Source organism: Stenella coeruleoalba (genome assembly GCF_951394435.1).
Source record: "Stenella coeruleoalba genome assembly, chromosome: 3".
In the NCBI taxonomy this organism is placed as follows: domain Eukaryota; kingdom Metazoa; phylum Chordata; class Mammalia; order Artiodactyla; family Delphinidae; genus Stenella; species Stenella coeruleoalba.
Window position 1 is genome coordinate 110,170,853 of NC_137148.1, and position 16,071 is coordinate 110,186,923.

The following is a 16,071-nucleotide window of genomic DNA, read 5'->3' on the forward strand; positions in this document are numbered from 1 at the left end:
ATCCCCATGAGACATTGAACATTCTTGATTTGTTGCTGACTCTAAAGAGAACGAGTTTAACATGTCACCTAAAATATGATGTGGGATTTAGTTACCTCTGTTAGTTAAGATAATATTAGATGCTGTAACAGACCTCAAAATCTCAGTGTCTGCAGCAAAAAGTGAGTTTATTTTTTGCTCAGTTAACTTTCATGTCATGTATTTCTGGTGGGTGGACAGTTATCTAAATGATCACACAAGGGACCCAAGTCCTCTCCAAACTGTGGCTTCTAAAGCCACCATGGAAGCAGAAGGAACATGGGAGGGTCATACGTAGGAGAATTTTACGGATCAGGCCTGGAAGTGGTGTGTACCACTTATGCCTACTTTCCAGTGGCCAGAGCTCAGTCATATGGCCACACATAACTGTGATGGAGGCTGGATTCTGTAGTGGATGGGTGTGCCTGGAAGGAAGAAAGAATGAGGTTTGTGAACAGCTGGGCAGTTTTTGCTGCAGTCTGCCCTTCCATGTACAAAAGATCTATTTCAATCTTTGTCACACATGTAACATGGTGCCCTCTCCCCAAGGGATACAAGCCAGGGCACATCTAGTTGCTCCTTCTAGATCAAATACGAGGAGCTCTCTGGGAGATGCGCAGGCTCTCCTTTAGGTCCTGATATAGTTTCATGTCATCCAATGAGCTGTGAACTCATAAGACAAGTTCCGGCCCTCCCCTTGCCTAAGCAAATGACCGGTGGTGAAGCAAGTGCAGGATGGAGTCCTACATGAATTTCTCTTCAGAAAAGGAAAGATGACATGAAAAATGACCAGCATTTCCTGGTCAGCAGTAATGATGAAATGCTGCCAGGCAGGCTCCGGGAGGTCCCCCTGTCCACTCGGTTTCAAGTGCCAGTAATTGTACCCATTGGGCATTACTAGCGATAATTCTCAAAACTAATTTATTTCCCAAGAGAGTTCCTTTCTATTACTAATTAGTTAAGAGTTTTTTTTAAAATCATAAATGGGTGTTTAATTGTATCAGGTGCTTTTTCTGTATCTATTGAGGGAATCACAGATTTTTCTTCCTTAATATGTTAATGTAGTGAATTACACTAGTACCTTAGAATTTATCAATGCTTGTATTACTGGGATATGCTCTTCTTGGTCATGAGGTATTATCTTCTAAAAATCTGATTTGCTAGAGTTTTATTTGGAATTTTTCTATCATTGTTCATAAGTGAGATTGGCCCATAATTTTCATTTCTTTTACTGTTCTTGTCTGGCATTTGTTTTAAGAATTTCTCAGCGTCATAAAATGAATTGAGGAGCTTTTCCTTCTTCCTATTTTCTGAAACATTTTGTGTAAGATAGAGATGCCTCTTAAAGTGTCTGGGCTTGGTGTTTTGTTTTTGTTTTTGTGAGTTGATTAACTATTGATTTGCTTTCTTTTATAGGCTTATTCAAGTTTTCCATTTCTTCTTGACTTCATTTTGGCAAACCATTTTTCTAGGAAATGGTCCATTTCATTTACGTTTTCATATAGATTGCATAAAGTTGTTTGTAGTAATCCGTTATGTTTAAAAAAATCTCTGCTAAATCTGTGAAAACTATGTCTTCCTTTTTGTTCCTAATGTTGTTTATACTCTCTTTCCTGATCAGTCTTGCTGTGGGTTTGCTATTTTATTAGTTTGTGCAAAGAATCAGCTTTTGGTTTTATTAATCCTTGCTGTGATTTGTTTTCTATTTTAAAAATGTCTGCTCTTACTCTTTTTTTTGCTTTCCATTTTCTTCAGGTTTATTCTGCTGTTCTTTTTGTAATTTCTTGAGCTGAATTCTCAGATCTCTGCTCTCTAAACTTTTTATTCTTTTCTAATATAGACATTTTTTTTCTAATGCACATATTTCCCTCCATCTGTGGTTGTACATGCATCATACAAGTTCTGATATATATCTCTAATAGATAACAGATAATATATATAGATGTATCTCTAATCACTTAATTTATAATAGTTTCTAATGTCTATTATAATTTCTTCTTTGACTTATGAATTATTAACAATTACGCATTTAAGTCTCCAAATGTACAGATTCTTTGGTCATCTTTTCTGTTATTGATTTCTGTTTTACTGGATTATGATTAGAGAACATGTTTTATGATTTTGATTATGTGGTACTGAAAGTTTTCTTGTGGCATTGTGCCTGGTACATGGTTTTTTGTGAGTTTGAAAATGTTTTGTTTTCTCTAATTGCAGGGTTCTACATACATCTCTCAATCAAGCTTATTTGTTGTGTGGTTCAAATATTCTATCCTTATCACTTTTTATTTGCTCAAGACAATTATTGAGAGAGTTATGTTAAAATCTCCTGGCATGGTGGTAGAGTTTTGGTTCCTCCTTGTAACACTATCAAATTTGCTTTATATACTGTGAGGCTATGGTTTTATAATTTGTTTTATCTGCCTGATGAATGGCAACTTTTATCATGTAGTAACTCTCTTTAACCTTGCTGTTTGCTCTAAAGTCTATTGTGAGGTATTAATATGTCCAGAACAGTTAAAAATTTTTTTTATTTTATATTGGAGTATAGTTATTTTTCCAGCACTTAAAATATTTTTATATAGCTCAGCAAATGTAAAAATAGGAAGGAGGCTCTATTCCCATTCCCTCCAAGAAAATCCAGAATGTTACATTTGTATTTGAGCAAAGATTCGAACCAAGAATTCAAAATCATTTTATGAACCCTAAACTCTTACTCTTGCTTCTACTGTTCCCATAACAATGGTCTTAATGTTACATAGAAAAACTCTCCAAGCACAGAATAACATCTGACTCATCAGTGGATAATCAAAAAACAACACACAAATACATGGAATGGTTAGACAAAGTCATTTAGACTAAATTGCATCCATATTTAAGTAGTTGCCAGGTGGTTATTGAAGAGCCTAAAGAAAGATAGGTATTCTAGGGACCAAATTGGGATTAAAATATTCAGTAGCTAATTACTTTTCCCCTGCCCTAATATAAAGCCCTAGGAACTAAGTCATTACATTTTAAGTGGTAAGCAGCATTTCACTACTCATAATTTTGATTCACTGATACAATTACTAATCAGAGCCATCTCGTAACCCATTTCTACTAGTCAAAGCTGCAGAATAAAATGGGAATATTTCCTATATTGTCTAATATGCGATTACTTTCCATTTCAAATATTCTTTCATTCATTCTAAAAAAGACTACTGTTGGTCAGTAGCACATTTATCAAGTGAAAAATTTCACTTTTAGGGTACAAGTCAAGATGAATAAAATGAAGCTCTTGAACTTAAATCTGCATACACTACTGGTTTTCCTAATGGTTAACTAATTGTCACTTATGGAGAAAAATGAATTTATTCCTTCAAAGTAAAAAAAGACTAAAAGTGTATCTTTTTTCTCCCCTTAAATTAAAAAAACTTACAGGACAAAGTTTGCATTTCTCTTTTACAGTGAATTACAAATTCCTGAACCAGCAAACAAAAATTAAAATTCAGAATTTAAGATCAAGAAACAAGCTAAATCATGTAATATTTAATTAAGAAACTAATAATGGAATATTACCCAAATAAAAAGTAAGTACAAGCTCAATTAGCATGTTCCATATTTCAGAGAAGAAGCATTAAGGGTTTATGCCATAAGTTTATTTACAAACATATCTAGGATTCTGAGTTCAAGAATTGGATCGTTTTTTCAAAGAGACTGCCCCTCTTAAAATCTGCTCTACATATCTATCTCATAGATTATTTTTTAAGCAGTTGCTGTCTTACTCTAAAGAAAGGCACAGCAAATCTAGACCCAAAGTACAAACTCATAATAGCTAGTAACTGCTACTTCTTTTCCACTGAAAATGGTAAATTCTTCCCTGGATCCTCCTCATAGTGGCTCCTACGGACCACAGAGGTTGTGAACCTCTGGATGCTCTATCCCAACATAGTGCTGTGGGAAGCTCTGCGAAAGGCACAGAGACTGAAGGTGCAAGAAATGGTGGTGGCACACCAAGCTGTATTGGAGCATAGTTGAGTAGCAATGTTGTGTTAGTTTCAGGTGTACAGCAAAGTGAATGAGTTATATATATACTTGTATCTATTCTTTTTCGAATTTTTTTCCCATTTAGGTTATTATGGAGTATTGAGCAGAGTTCCCTGTGCTATACAGTAGGTCCTTGGTTATCTATTTTATGTTTAATTTTTTTTCCAAATTTTATTTTATTTATTTTAAACATCTTTATTGGAGTATAATTGCTTTACAATGTTGTGTTAGGTTATCTATTTTAAATAGAGCAGTGTGTACATGTCAATCCCAAACTCTCAATTTATCCCTCCCCCTCCCCCTTCTACCCTGGTAAGCATAAGTTCATTCTCTAAGTCATTGAGTCTGTTTCTATTTTGTAAATAAGTTTATTTGTATCATGTTTTTTTAGATTCCACATATAAATGATATCATACGATATTTGTGTTTCTCTGTCTGACTTAATTACTTAGTATGATTATCTCCAGGTCCATCCATGTTGCAGCAAACGGCAGTATTTCATTCTTTTAAATGTCTGAGTAATATTCCATTGTACATAGGTACCACATCTTCTTTATCCATTCCTCTGTCAATAGCCATTTAGCTTGTTTCCATGTTTTGGCTATTGGAAACAGCACTGCAATGAACACTGGGGTGCATGTATCTTTTTGAATTATGGTTTTCTCAGGGTATATGCCCAGGAATGGAATCACTGTATCATATGGTATCTCTATTTTTAGTTTTTTAAGGAACCTCCATAGTAGTAATATCAATTTACATTACCACCAACAGTGAAGGAGGGTTCTCTTTTCTCCACACCCTCTCCAGCATTTATTGTTTGTAGACTTTTTGATGATGGCGACTCTGATCAATGTGAGGTGGTATCTCATTGTAGTTTTGATATGCAGTTCTCTGATAATTAGTGATGTTAAGCATCTTTTCATGTGCCTCCTGGATATCTGTATGTCTTCTTTGGAGGAATGTCTATTTAGGTCTTCTGCCCATTTTTTTGATTGGGTTGTTTGTTTGTTTTGCTATTGAGCTGCATGAACTGTTTGTAAATTTTGGAGATTAATCTCTTGTCAGTTCCATCATTTGCAAATATTTTCTCCCATTCTATGGCTTGTCTTTTCATTTTGTATATGGTTTCCTTTGCTGTGCAAGAGCTTTTGAGTTTAATTAAGTCCCATTTGTTTATTTTTGTCTTTATTTCCATTACTCTAGGAGGTAGGTCAAAAAAGATCTTGCTGAGATTTATGTCATAGAGTGTTCTGCCTATATTTTCCTCTAAGGGTTTTATAGTATCCAGTCTTACATTTAGGTCTTTGATCCATTTTGAGTTTATTTTTGTGTATGGTGTTAGGGAGTGTTCTGATTTCATTCTTTTATATGTAGCTGTCCAGTTTTCCCAGCACCATTTACTGGAGAGACTGTCTTTTCTCCATTGTATAGTCTTGCCTCCTTTGTCATACATTAGGTGACCTTAGGTGTGTGGGTTTATCTCTGGACTTTCTATACTGTTCCATTGATCTATATTTCTGTTTTTGTGCCAGTACCATACTTTTTTGATGACTGTAGCTTTTTAGTATAGTCTGAAGTCAGGGAGCCTGATACCTCCAGCTCCGTTTTTCTTTCTCAAGAATGCTTTGGCTATTCGGGGTCTTTTGTGTCTCTATACAAATTTAAAATTTTTTTGTTCTAGTTCTGTGAAAAATGCCATTGGTAATTTGATAGTAATTGCATTGAATTTGTAGATTGCCTTGGGTAGTATAGTCATTTTCACAGTATTGATTCTTCCAGTCCAAGAACATGGTATATGTTTCCATCTGCCTGTGTCATCTTTGATTTCTTTCATCAGAATCTTAGTTTTCATAGTAGAGATCTTTTGCCTCCTTAAGTAGGTTTATTCCTAGGTATTTTTATTCTTTTTGATGTGATGGTAAATGGGATTGTTTCTATAATTTCTCTTTCTGATCTTTCATTGTTAGTGTATAGAAATGCAACAGATTTCTGTGTATTAATTTTGTATCCTACCACTTTACCAAATTCATTGATGAGCTCTAGTAGCATCTTTAGGATTTTCTATGTATAGTATCTTGTCATCTGCACTTACAACTTTACTTCTTCTTTTCCAATTTGGATTCCTTTTATTTTTTTCCCCCCTCTTTAATTTCCATGACTAGGACTTCCAAAACTATGTTGAATAAAAGTGGTGAAAGTGGACATTCTCATCTTGTTCCTGATTTTAGATGGAATGCTTTCAGTTTTTCACCATTGAGTATGATGTTAGCTGTGAGTTTGTCATAAAATGCCTTTATTATGTTGAGGTAGGTTCTCTCTATGCCTACTTTCTGGAGAGTTTTTGTCATAAATTGTGTTGAGTTTTTTTGAAAGCTTTTTCTGAATCTATTGAGATGATCATATGGTTTTTATTCTTCAATTGGTTGATGTGGTGTATCACACTGATTGATTAGCAGATACTGAAAACTCCTTGCAACCCTGGGATAAATCCCACTTGATCATGGTGTTGATCCTTTGAATATATTGTTGGAATTGGATATTTTGCAGGTATTTGTTGGGGATTTTTGTGTCTATCTTCATCAGTGATACTGGCCTGTAATTTTCTTTTTTTGTGGTATCTTTGTCTATTTTCTTTTATCAAGGTGATGGTAGTCTCATAGAATGAGTTTGGGGGTGTTCCTTCCTCTGCAATTTTTTTGGAATAATTTCAGAAGAATAGGTGTTAACTCTTCTCTAAATGCTTGATAGAATTCACCTGTGAAGCCATCTGGTCTTGGACTTTTCTTTGTTGCAAATTTTAAAATCACAGGTTCAATTTCAATACTTGTGATTGATCTGTTCATATTTTCTATTTCTCCTTGGTTTAGTCTTGGGAGACTGTACCTTTCTAAGAATTTGTCCATTTCTTCTAGGTTGTCCATTTTATTGAAATATAATTGCTTATACTAGTCTCTTACGATCCTTTGTATTTCTGTGGTGTCCATTGTAATGTCTCCTTTTTCATTTCTAATTTTATTGTTTTGAGACCTCTCCATTTTTTTCTTGATGAGTCTGGCTAAAGGTTTATCAATTTTGTTTATCTTTTCAAAGAACCAGCTTTCAGTTTTATTGATCTATTTTTTTATGTCTCTGTCTCATTTATTTCTGCTCTGATCCTCATGACTTTTTTCCTTCTACCAACTTTGGGTTTTGTTTGTTTTTCCTCTAGTTGCTTTAGGTGTAAGATTAGGTTGTTTATTTGAGATTTTTCTTGTTTCCTGAGGTAAGATTATATTGCTATAAACTTCTGTCTTAGAACTGCTTTTGCTGCATCCCATAAATTTTGGTTCATTGTGTTTTCATTTTCATTTTTCTCTAGGTATTTTTTTGATTTCCTCTTTGTTTTCTTCAGTGATCCATTGGTTGTTTAGTAGCATATTGTTTAGCCTCCAAGTGTTTGTGTTTTTCACAGTTTTTTTCTTGTAGTTGATTTCTAATCTCATAGCATTGTGGTTGGAAAACATGCTTGATATGATTTCAGTTTTCTTAAATTTACCAAGTCTCACTTTATGGCCCAGCATGTGATCAGTCCTGGAGAATGTTCCACGTGCACTTGAGAAGAATGTGTATTCTGCTGCTTTTGGATGGAATGCTCTATAAATATCAATTAAGGCCATCTGGTCTCATGTGTCATTTAAGGCCTGTGTTTCCTTTTTGATTTTCTGTCTGGATGGTCTGTCCATTGATGAAAGTGGGGTGTTAAAGTCCCCCACTATTATTGTGTTACTTTCAATTTCTCCTTTTATGGCTGTTAGCTTTTGCCTTATATATTGAGGTGCTCCTATGTTGGGTGTGTGTATATTTACAGTTGTTGTACCTTCTTCTTGGATTGATCCCTTGATCATAATGTAGGGTCCTTCTTTGTCTCTTGTAACAGTCTTTATTTTAAAGTCTATTTTGTCTGATATGAGTATTGCTAGTCCAGCTGTCTTTTAATTTCCATTAGCATGGAATAATTTTTTCCATCCCATCACTTTCAGTCTGTATGTGTCCCTAGATCTGAAGTGGATCTCTTCTAAGCAGCATATATACAAGTCTGGTTTTTGTGTTTTTTCAGCCAGTCTATGTCTTTTGGGTGGAGCATTTAATCCATTCACATTTAAGGTAATTATCGATATTTATGTTCTTACTGCCATTTCCTTAATTGTTTTGGATTTTGTTTGAAGATCTTTTGTGTTCCCTTCTTCTTTTGTTTTCTTTTATTGTGATTTTATGACTATCTTTAGTGTTGTTTTTGGATTGCTTTTTCTGTTTTGTGTGTGTTTCTATTGTAGATTTTTGGTTTGCAGTTCCCATGAGGTTTTGATATGGCAGTCTATATATAAACAAAATTGTTTAAGTTGCTGGTCTTTTAATTTCAAATGGATTTCCAACATCCTGCATTTATACTCACCTCTTCTCATGATTGCTGATTTTGATATCATATTTATGTGTGGGTGATTTCCTATCTTACTGTATTTTTGCTTTTACTGGTGAACTTTCCCATTCCTAATTTTCTTGTTTCTAGTTGTGGCCTTTTCTTTTCTATCTAGAGAAGTTCCTTAAGCATTTGTTGTAAAGCTGGTTTTGTGGTGCTGAATTCTCTTAGCTTTTGCTTATCTGTAAAGCTTTGGATTTCTCCATTGAATCTGAATCAGAGACTTGCTCGGTAGAGTGTTCTTGGTTGTAGGTTTTTCCCTGTCATCACTTTAAATATGTTGTGCCACTCCCTCTGCCCATCAGAGTTTCTGGTGAGAAATCAGCTGATAACATTATGGGTGTTCCCTTGTATGTTATTTGTTGCTTTTCTCTCATTGCTTTTAATATTTTTTCTTTGTCTTTAATTTTTATTAATTTGATTATTATGTGTCTTGGTGTGTTCCTCCTTGGGTTTATCCTGCCTGGGACTCTCTGTGCTTCCTGGTCTTGGATGACTATTTCCTTTTCCATGTTAGGGAAGTTTTCAGCTACTATCTCTTCAAATATTTTCTCAGGTCTTTTCTCTCTCTCTTCTCCTTCTGGGTCCCCTATAATGCAAATGTTGGTATGTTTAATGTTGTCCCAGAGGTCTCTGAGACTTTCTTCATTTCTTTTCATTCTATTTTCTTTATTCTGTTCTGTGGCAGTGATTTCCACCATTCTGTCTTCCAGCTCACTCATCCATTTTTCTGCCTTACTTATTCTGGTATTGATTCCTTCTAGTGAATTTAAAAATTTTAGGGCTTCCCTGGTGGCGCTAGTGGTTGGGGATCCGCCTGCTGATGCGGGGGACGCGGGTTCGTGCCCCGGTCTGGGAGGATCCCGTGTGCCGTGGGGTGGCTGGGCCTGTGGGCCATGGCCACTGGGCCTGCGCGTCCGGAGCCTGTGCTCCGCGACGGGAGAGGCCACAGCAGTGAGAGGCCCGTGTACCACAAAAAAAAGAAAACTTTTAATTATTGTATTATTCATCTCTGTTTGTTTGTTCTTTAGTTCTTCTAAGTCTTTGTTAAACATCTCTTGTATCTTCTCGATCCATGCTACCATTTTTTACCGAGATCTTGGATCATCTATACTATCATTACTTTGAATTCTTTTTCAGGTAGATTGCCTATCTCCACTTCATTTAGTTTTCCTTGTGAGTTTTTATCTTCCTTCATCTGGGACATATTCCTCTGCCATGTCATATTGTCTAACTTTCTGTGTTTTAGTCTCTGTTCTGTAGGCTGCATGATCATAGCTCCTCTTTCTGGTATCTGCCTCCTAGTGGATGAGGTTGTTCCAGAGGCTTGTGCAGGCTTCCTGGTGGGAGGGACTGGTATCTGCCCTCTGGTGGGTGGTGCTGGGTCTTGCTCTCTGCTGGGCATGGCCATGTTAAGGTTTGTGTTTAGAGGTGGTTGTTGGCTCAGTATGGCTTTAGGCAGCCTGTCTGCTGATGAGCGGGGCTGTGTTCCTATCCTGCTGGTTGTTTCACCTGAGGCGTTCCAGCACTAGAGTCTGTAGGCTGTTGGGTATGGCCAGGTCTTGATGCCAAAATGGCAACTTCCAGGAGAGTTTACACTGATCAGTATTCTCTGGGGCCTCTGCCACCAGTGTCCTTACCTCCTCAGTGAGCCACAGCTGACTCCTGCCTCCACAGGAGACCCTCCAAGACTCATAGCTAGGCCCAGCCCAGGGTCCTATGGAACTACTGCTTTATGCTGGGTCCCAGTGTACTTGAAACCTTGTGTATGTCTTCCAAGCGTGGAGTATCTGTTTCCCCTTGTCCTGTAGAGCTCCTGCACTCCAGCCCTGCTGGATTCAAGGGCAAATGTGCTGGGGACTCCTCCTGACGCCAGACCCTCAGGCTGGGTAGCATGATGTGGGGCTCAGGAACCTCACTCTTGTTGGAGAACCTCTCTGATATAATTATTTTCCAGTTTGTGTTTTGTCCCCCACCCCAGTGGGTATAGGATTTGATTATATCATGAAAGCACCCCTTCTGTCATCTCGTTGTGGCTTTTTTGTCTTTGAATGTAAAATATATATATTTTTGGTAGGTTCCAGTCTTTTTTGTCAGTGGTTGTTCAGCAGTTGGTTGTGAGTTTGGTGTTTTTGTGAGAGGAGGTGAACTCGAGTCCTTCTACTCCATCTTTTCTGGAATTGAGGGGCTGCTTTTAGTTTGGATGCTTGCTGTCTCTTTCCTCAGCATGTGCTGACCCTTGTCCCCTTTATATCATGTGTGCAGGTCAGTGGTCCTTGCACGCCCCTTGGATGGTGGGGGCAGGGCTTGATGCCTGCTTGCAGGTCTCATATAGGTGACTGCTATCCGTGCACTCCTGGGGCAGTGTGGGCTGCACTTGGTACCTGCTTGGGGGTCTCCTAGCTGTGGTTGCTCTCCTCTCACTCCTGGGACAGTGGGAGCAGTGCTTGCGACCTGTCCACGGGTCTCATAGTGGTGGCCCGTGCCCACCTCTGGAGCCCACAATGGTGGCGGCTACTTGTGTCCACCCCTGGAGTTTCTGTAGGCAGTGTTCTGTTTTCTGGGAGTACTCATAGGGAAAGAAGCCCTTATGGTGGTCCCACCTCTCTCCTTGTATGCCCCCCAACAAAGGTGCTTGCCTCTCTGGTGGGCCCAGGCTTGTTGTGAATGCACCCTCAGTTGCCGCAGTCCAACCTCTTCAGGCTGTGTCTGTGCAGCCAACCCCAGTCTTCTCCCTGGGTCTGACCTCTGAAGCCTGTGCTTCAGCACCCAGCCCCCACCCACACTGACAGACATGCGTCTCAGTCTGGGGAACACAGGGCGGTGGTGCTGACCTCCTGTGCACATTACTGTCCATTTTGCCTTCTGCACACCAGTTGCTGTGCTCTCCTCCAAAGCTCTGAAACTCCCCCTCCATCCAGGCTGATCTCCACAACAGTGAGGAGACTTCCCAGGGTGTGAGAACCTTTCCTTCTTCACAGCTCTCTCCCTGGGGCACAGGCCCCATCTTAATTCCTTTCTTTTTCTTTTTTCCTTTTGTCCTACCTGGTTACGTGTGTGTTCTTGCCCTTTCGGGAGCCTGAGGTCTTCTGCCGGTGCTCAGTAGATGTTCTGTGTGAATTGTTCCACTTGTAGATGTATTTTAATGTTTTTGTGGGAGAAGGTGAGCTCCCCATCCTACTCTTTTGCCATCTCGATCCTGTCCTCACTGTTAATTGTTTAAACTATTTGGAAGGGGAAATGGGGAGAGTCCCTCCACTCAGCCCCAGGGTTGTTCTAATGTCAGGGCTCCACTGGTCACTTGGGGCTCGTCCACCTCCTCCTTGGTGTCCTGCCCTCAGCTGACCTGGAAGCAGATGTCTATATTTAAAAACTGAAGTATAGTTAATTTACAGTGTTGTGTTAATTTTTGAATCACAGCAGAGTGATTCAGTTATATATATATTATTTTTCATATTCTTTTTCATTATGGTTTATTATAGGATATTGAATATAGTTCCCTATTGTTTATCCAGTCTATGTATAACAGTTTGCATCTGCTAATCCCAAACTCCCAATCCATCCCTCCCCTGCCTCCCCCTACCCCCCGCCCCCGGCAATCACAAGTCTGTTCTCTATGTTAATGACTATATTTTTATACTAAGTCTTGTTATTTGATAGGGCAAGTCTCCTTAACTTTTTCTTGAGTTTCTTAGCTATTTGTGGCCTTTCAAACTGCTATAAGTTATAGAATTACTTGCCAAAATCACCTCTTGAATTTATGATTGAGATTGTTATTATTTTGTAAATAAGTTGGGGAAAATTAATATCATTATATTATTAAATCTTCCAATCCATCAACATGGTATGGTTAAAGACATCTTCCATTTAATGTCTTTAATGTATACACTTAGAGTTCTCTTCAGAGACAACTTATATACCTTTGCTTATTTTATTCCTCAGTACTCTTTTAATGTTACTGTAAATGGTATCTTTCAAAAGAATAAATTTTATTTTTATTGTTTGTGCTAGTATATAGAAATAGAATTGTCATACTATTTTTTAAATCCAGTAACCTTACTCAATTCTCATTAATTTTAATAATGTATCTTGTATGTTCATTTTAATTTTCTACCTACACAATCATGTAATCTTGTTTTTTTTTGTCTGTTTCAATCCCTTATACTTTTTGTTTCAATTTCCTGGTTTATTGATCTGGCTAGGACCACAGTGCACAGGGCTGAATTGAAGTGGCAATAAGTGGGATCTTTGTCTTGTTCCCTATCTGAAAAGGAGCACTTACAATATTTTACCGTAAAGAATGTTTGTTGTAGATTTTCATCTCTAATAATCAAGGAAGTTTTCTTCTATTTCTACTTTGCAAAGAGGACACCATGAAAGTGAATGAATCTAGAATTTTTTTTCAATGCTTTTTCTACATCTTTCCTGTGTTTTTCCTCCTTTAATCTGACAATGTTGTAAATTACATCAATTATTATTTCCTGATGTTAAATCAAGTTTGCTTTTCTGGGATTAATTCAACTTGGTCATAATGCATTATCCTTTTTCTAAGTTGCTGGATTCAGTTTGCTGATATTTTATTTAGGATTTTGGTGTCTATTTTATGAGTAAAATAGGCTTGTAAGTTTTTCTGTCTTGAATTGATCTTGTTGGGTTTTGTTATAAAAGAGTTATTCTAATATCACAAAATAAATTGGGAATTTTAGTGCTTTCATTCTTTTCTCTGGAAGAGTTTGTGTAAAATTGTTATATCTTGCTTAAGTTGCTGATAGAATTCATTGGTGACACTGTCTGGCCTGGAGGCTTTAAATTAAAAAAAAATTGAGATAATTGTAGATTCACATACAGTTGTGAGAAACAATACAGAGAGGTGCTATGTACCCTTTACCCAGTTTTCTCCAAAGGTAATAGCTTGCAAAACCATAGTAGTATCTCACAAACAGGATCTTGACATTGACACAATCAAGACAAAGAACATTTCCATAACCACAGGGATTTCCCATGTTGTCTTTCATAGCTACATGCAGTTTCCTCTCACTCTTGTACCATTTCTTTTAAAAAAAAATTGTTTTTACATCTTTATTGGACTATAATTGCTTTACAATGGTGTGTTAGTTTCTGCTTTATAACAAAGTGAATCAGTTATACATATACATATGTTCCCATATCTCTTCCCTCTTATGTCTCCCTTCCTCCCACCCTCCCTATCCCACTCCTCTAGGTGGTCACAAAGCACCGAGCTTATCTCCCTGTGATATGTGGCTGCTTCCCACTAGCTATCTATTTTACGTTTGGTAGTGTATATATGTCCATGCCACTCTCTCACTTTGTCACAGCTTACCCTTCCCCCTTCCCATATCCTCAAGTCCATTCTGTAGTAGGTCTGTGTCTTTTTTTTTTTTTTTTATGGTACGCAGGCCTCTCACTGTTGTGGCCTCTCCCGTTGCGGAGCACAGGCTTTGGACGCACAGGCTCAGCAGCCATGGCTCACGGGCCCAGCCACTCCGCAGCATGTGGGATTTTCCCAGACCGGGGCACGAACCCATGTCCCCTGCATCGGCAGGCGGATGCTCAACCACTGCACCACCAGGGAAACTCCCAGGTCTGTGTCTTTATTCCCGTCTTACCCCTAGATTCTTCATGACATTTTTTTTTCTTAGATTCTATATATATGTGTTAGCATACAGTATTTGTCTTTCTCTTTCTGACTTACTTCACTCTGTATGACAGACTCTGGGTCCATCCACCTCACTACAAATAACTCAATTTCGTTTCTTTTTATGGCTGAGTAGTATTCCATTTTATATATGTGCCACATCTTTTTTATCCATTCATCTGTTGATGGACACTTAGGTTGCTTCCATCTCCTGGCTATTGTAAATAGAGCTGCAATGAACATTTTGGTACATGACTCTTTTAGAATTATCTTTTTCTCAGGGTATATGCCTAGTAGTGGCATTGCTGGGTCATATGGTAGTTCTATTTGTAGTTTTTTAAGGAACCTCCATACTGTTCTCCATAGTGGCTGTACCAATTCACATTCCCACCAGCAGTGCAAGAGTATTCCCTTTTCTCCACACCCTCTCCAGCATTTATTGTTTCTAGATTTTTTGGTGATGGCCGTTCTGAGTGGTGTGAGATGATATCTCATTGTAGTTTTGATTTGCATTTCTCTAATGATTAATGATGTTAAGCATTCTTTCATGTGTTTGTTGGCAATCTGTATATCTTCTTTGGAGAAATGTCTATTTAGGTCTTCTGCCCATTTTTGGATTGGGTTGTTTGTTTTTTTTGTCATTGAGCTGCATAAGCTGCTTGTAAATTTTGGAGATTAATCCTTTGTCAGTTGCTTCATTTGCAAATATTTTCTCCCATTCTGAGGGTTGTCTTTTGGTCTTCTTTATGGTTTCCTTTACTGTGCAAAAGCTTTGAAGTTTCATTAGGTCCCATTTGTTTATTTTTGTTTTTATTTCCATTTCTCTAGGAGGTGGGTCAAAAAGGATCTGTCTGTGATTTATGTCAAAGAGTGTTCTGCCTTTGTTTTCCTCTAAGAGTTTGATAGTTCCTGGCCTTACATTTAGGTCTTTATTCCATTTTGAGCTTATTTTTGTGTATGGTGTTAGGGAGTGTTCTAATCTCATACTTTTACATGTACCTGTCCAGTTTTCCCAGCACCACTTACTGAAGAGGCTGTCCTTTCTCCACCGTACATTCCTGCCTCCTTTATCAAAGATAAGGTGACCATATGTGCGTGTATTTATCTCTGGGCTTTCTATCCTGTCCCATTGATCTGTATTTCTGTTTTTGTGCCAGTACCATACTGTCTTTATTACTGTAGCTTTGTAGTATAGTCTGAAGTCAGGGAGCCTGATTCTGCCAGCTCCATTTTTCGTTCCATTTCTTAATCTCTGACAACAACTAATGTGTTCTCCATTTCTGTAATTCTGCCATTTCAGGAATGTAATATAAATGGAGTCATGTATTCAGTATGCAGCCTTTTGTAATATGCCTTTTCAGTCAGCATAATTCTCTGGAGGTTCATTCAAGGCTATTTCGTGTGTCAGTAGTTTGCTCCTCTTTTTCTCTGAGTAGTGTTTCATGGTGTGGATGTGCCACAGTTTTGTGTAATTATTCACCCACTGAATGAAGAACACCTCAGTTATTTCCAGTTTGGGGCTGTTATGAATAAACTTGTTATGAGTATTTGTATGCTGTTTTTTTTGTGTGTGTGTGAAGATAAATCTTCATTTCTGTGGGATAAATGCCCAGGAATGTAATTATTGGGTCATATAGGAGTTGAATGCTGATTTTTTTGTTTTTAAAACCTGCTCAACCATCTTCCATTTTACATGCCCATCTGCAATGTATGAGTGATCCAGTTCTTCTTCATCCTCAGCAGCATTTGGTGTTGTCACTATTTTTTATTTTAACTGAGTAATATTTAAGCAGTTCTGATAGGTGCATAGTGATATTTCATTGTGGTTTCAATTTGCATGTCCCTAATGGCTAATGATGTTGAACATCTTTATTTTATTATATTTTATCTTAATTAATTTTAATTGACATATAGTTGA

At 37.6% G+C, this 16,071-nt stretch overlaps 1 pseudogene across 1 annotated transcript in view; it reads right to left on the reverse strand.

The window, feature by feature from the left end:
- Window positions 1-3,752: 3,752 nt before the first annotated feature.
- Window positions 3,753-16,071, reverse strand: part of LOC307184878 (cytochrome c oxidase subunit 7C, mitochondrial-like) — a 47,470-nt pseudogene continuing 35,151 nt past the window's right edge. Inside the window, exon 2 of the transcript in view lies at window positions 3,753-3,932. The product of the transcript in view is annotated as a cytochrome c oxidase subunit 7C, mitochondrial-like (transcript). The remainder of the gene's footprint in view (window positions 3,933-16,071) is intronic.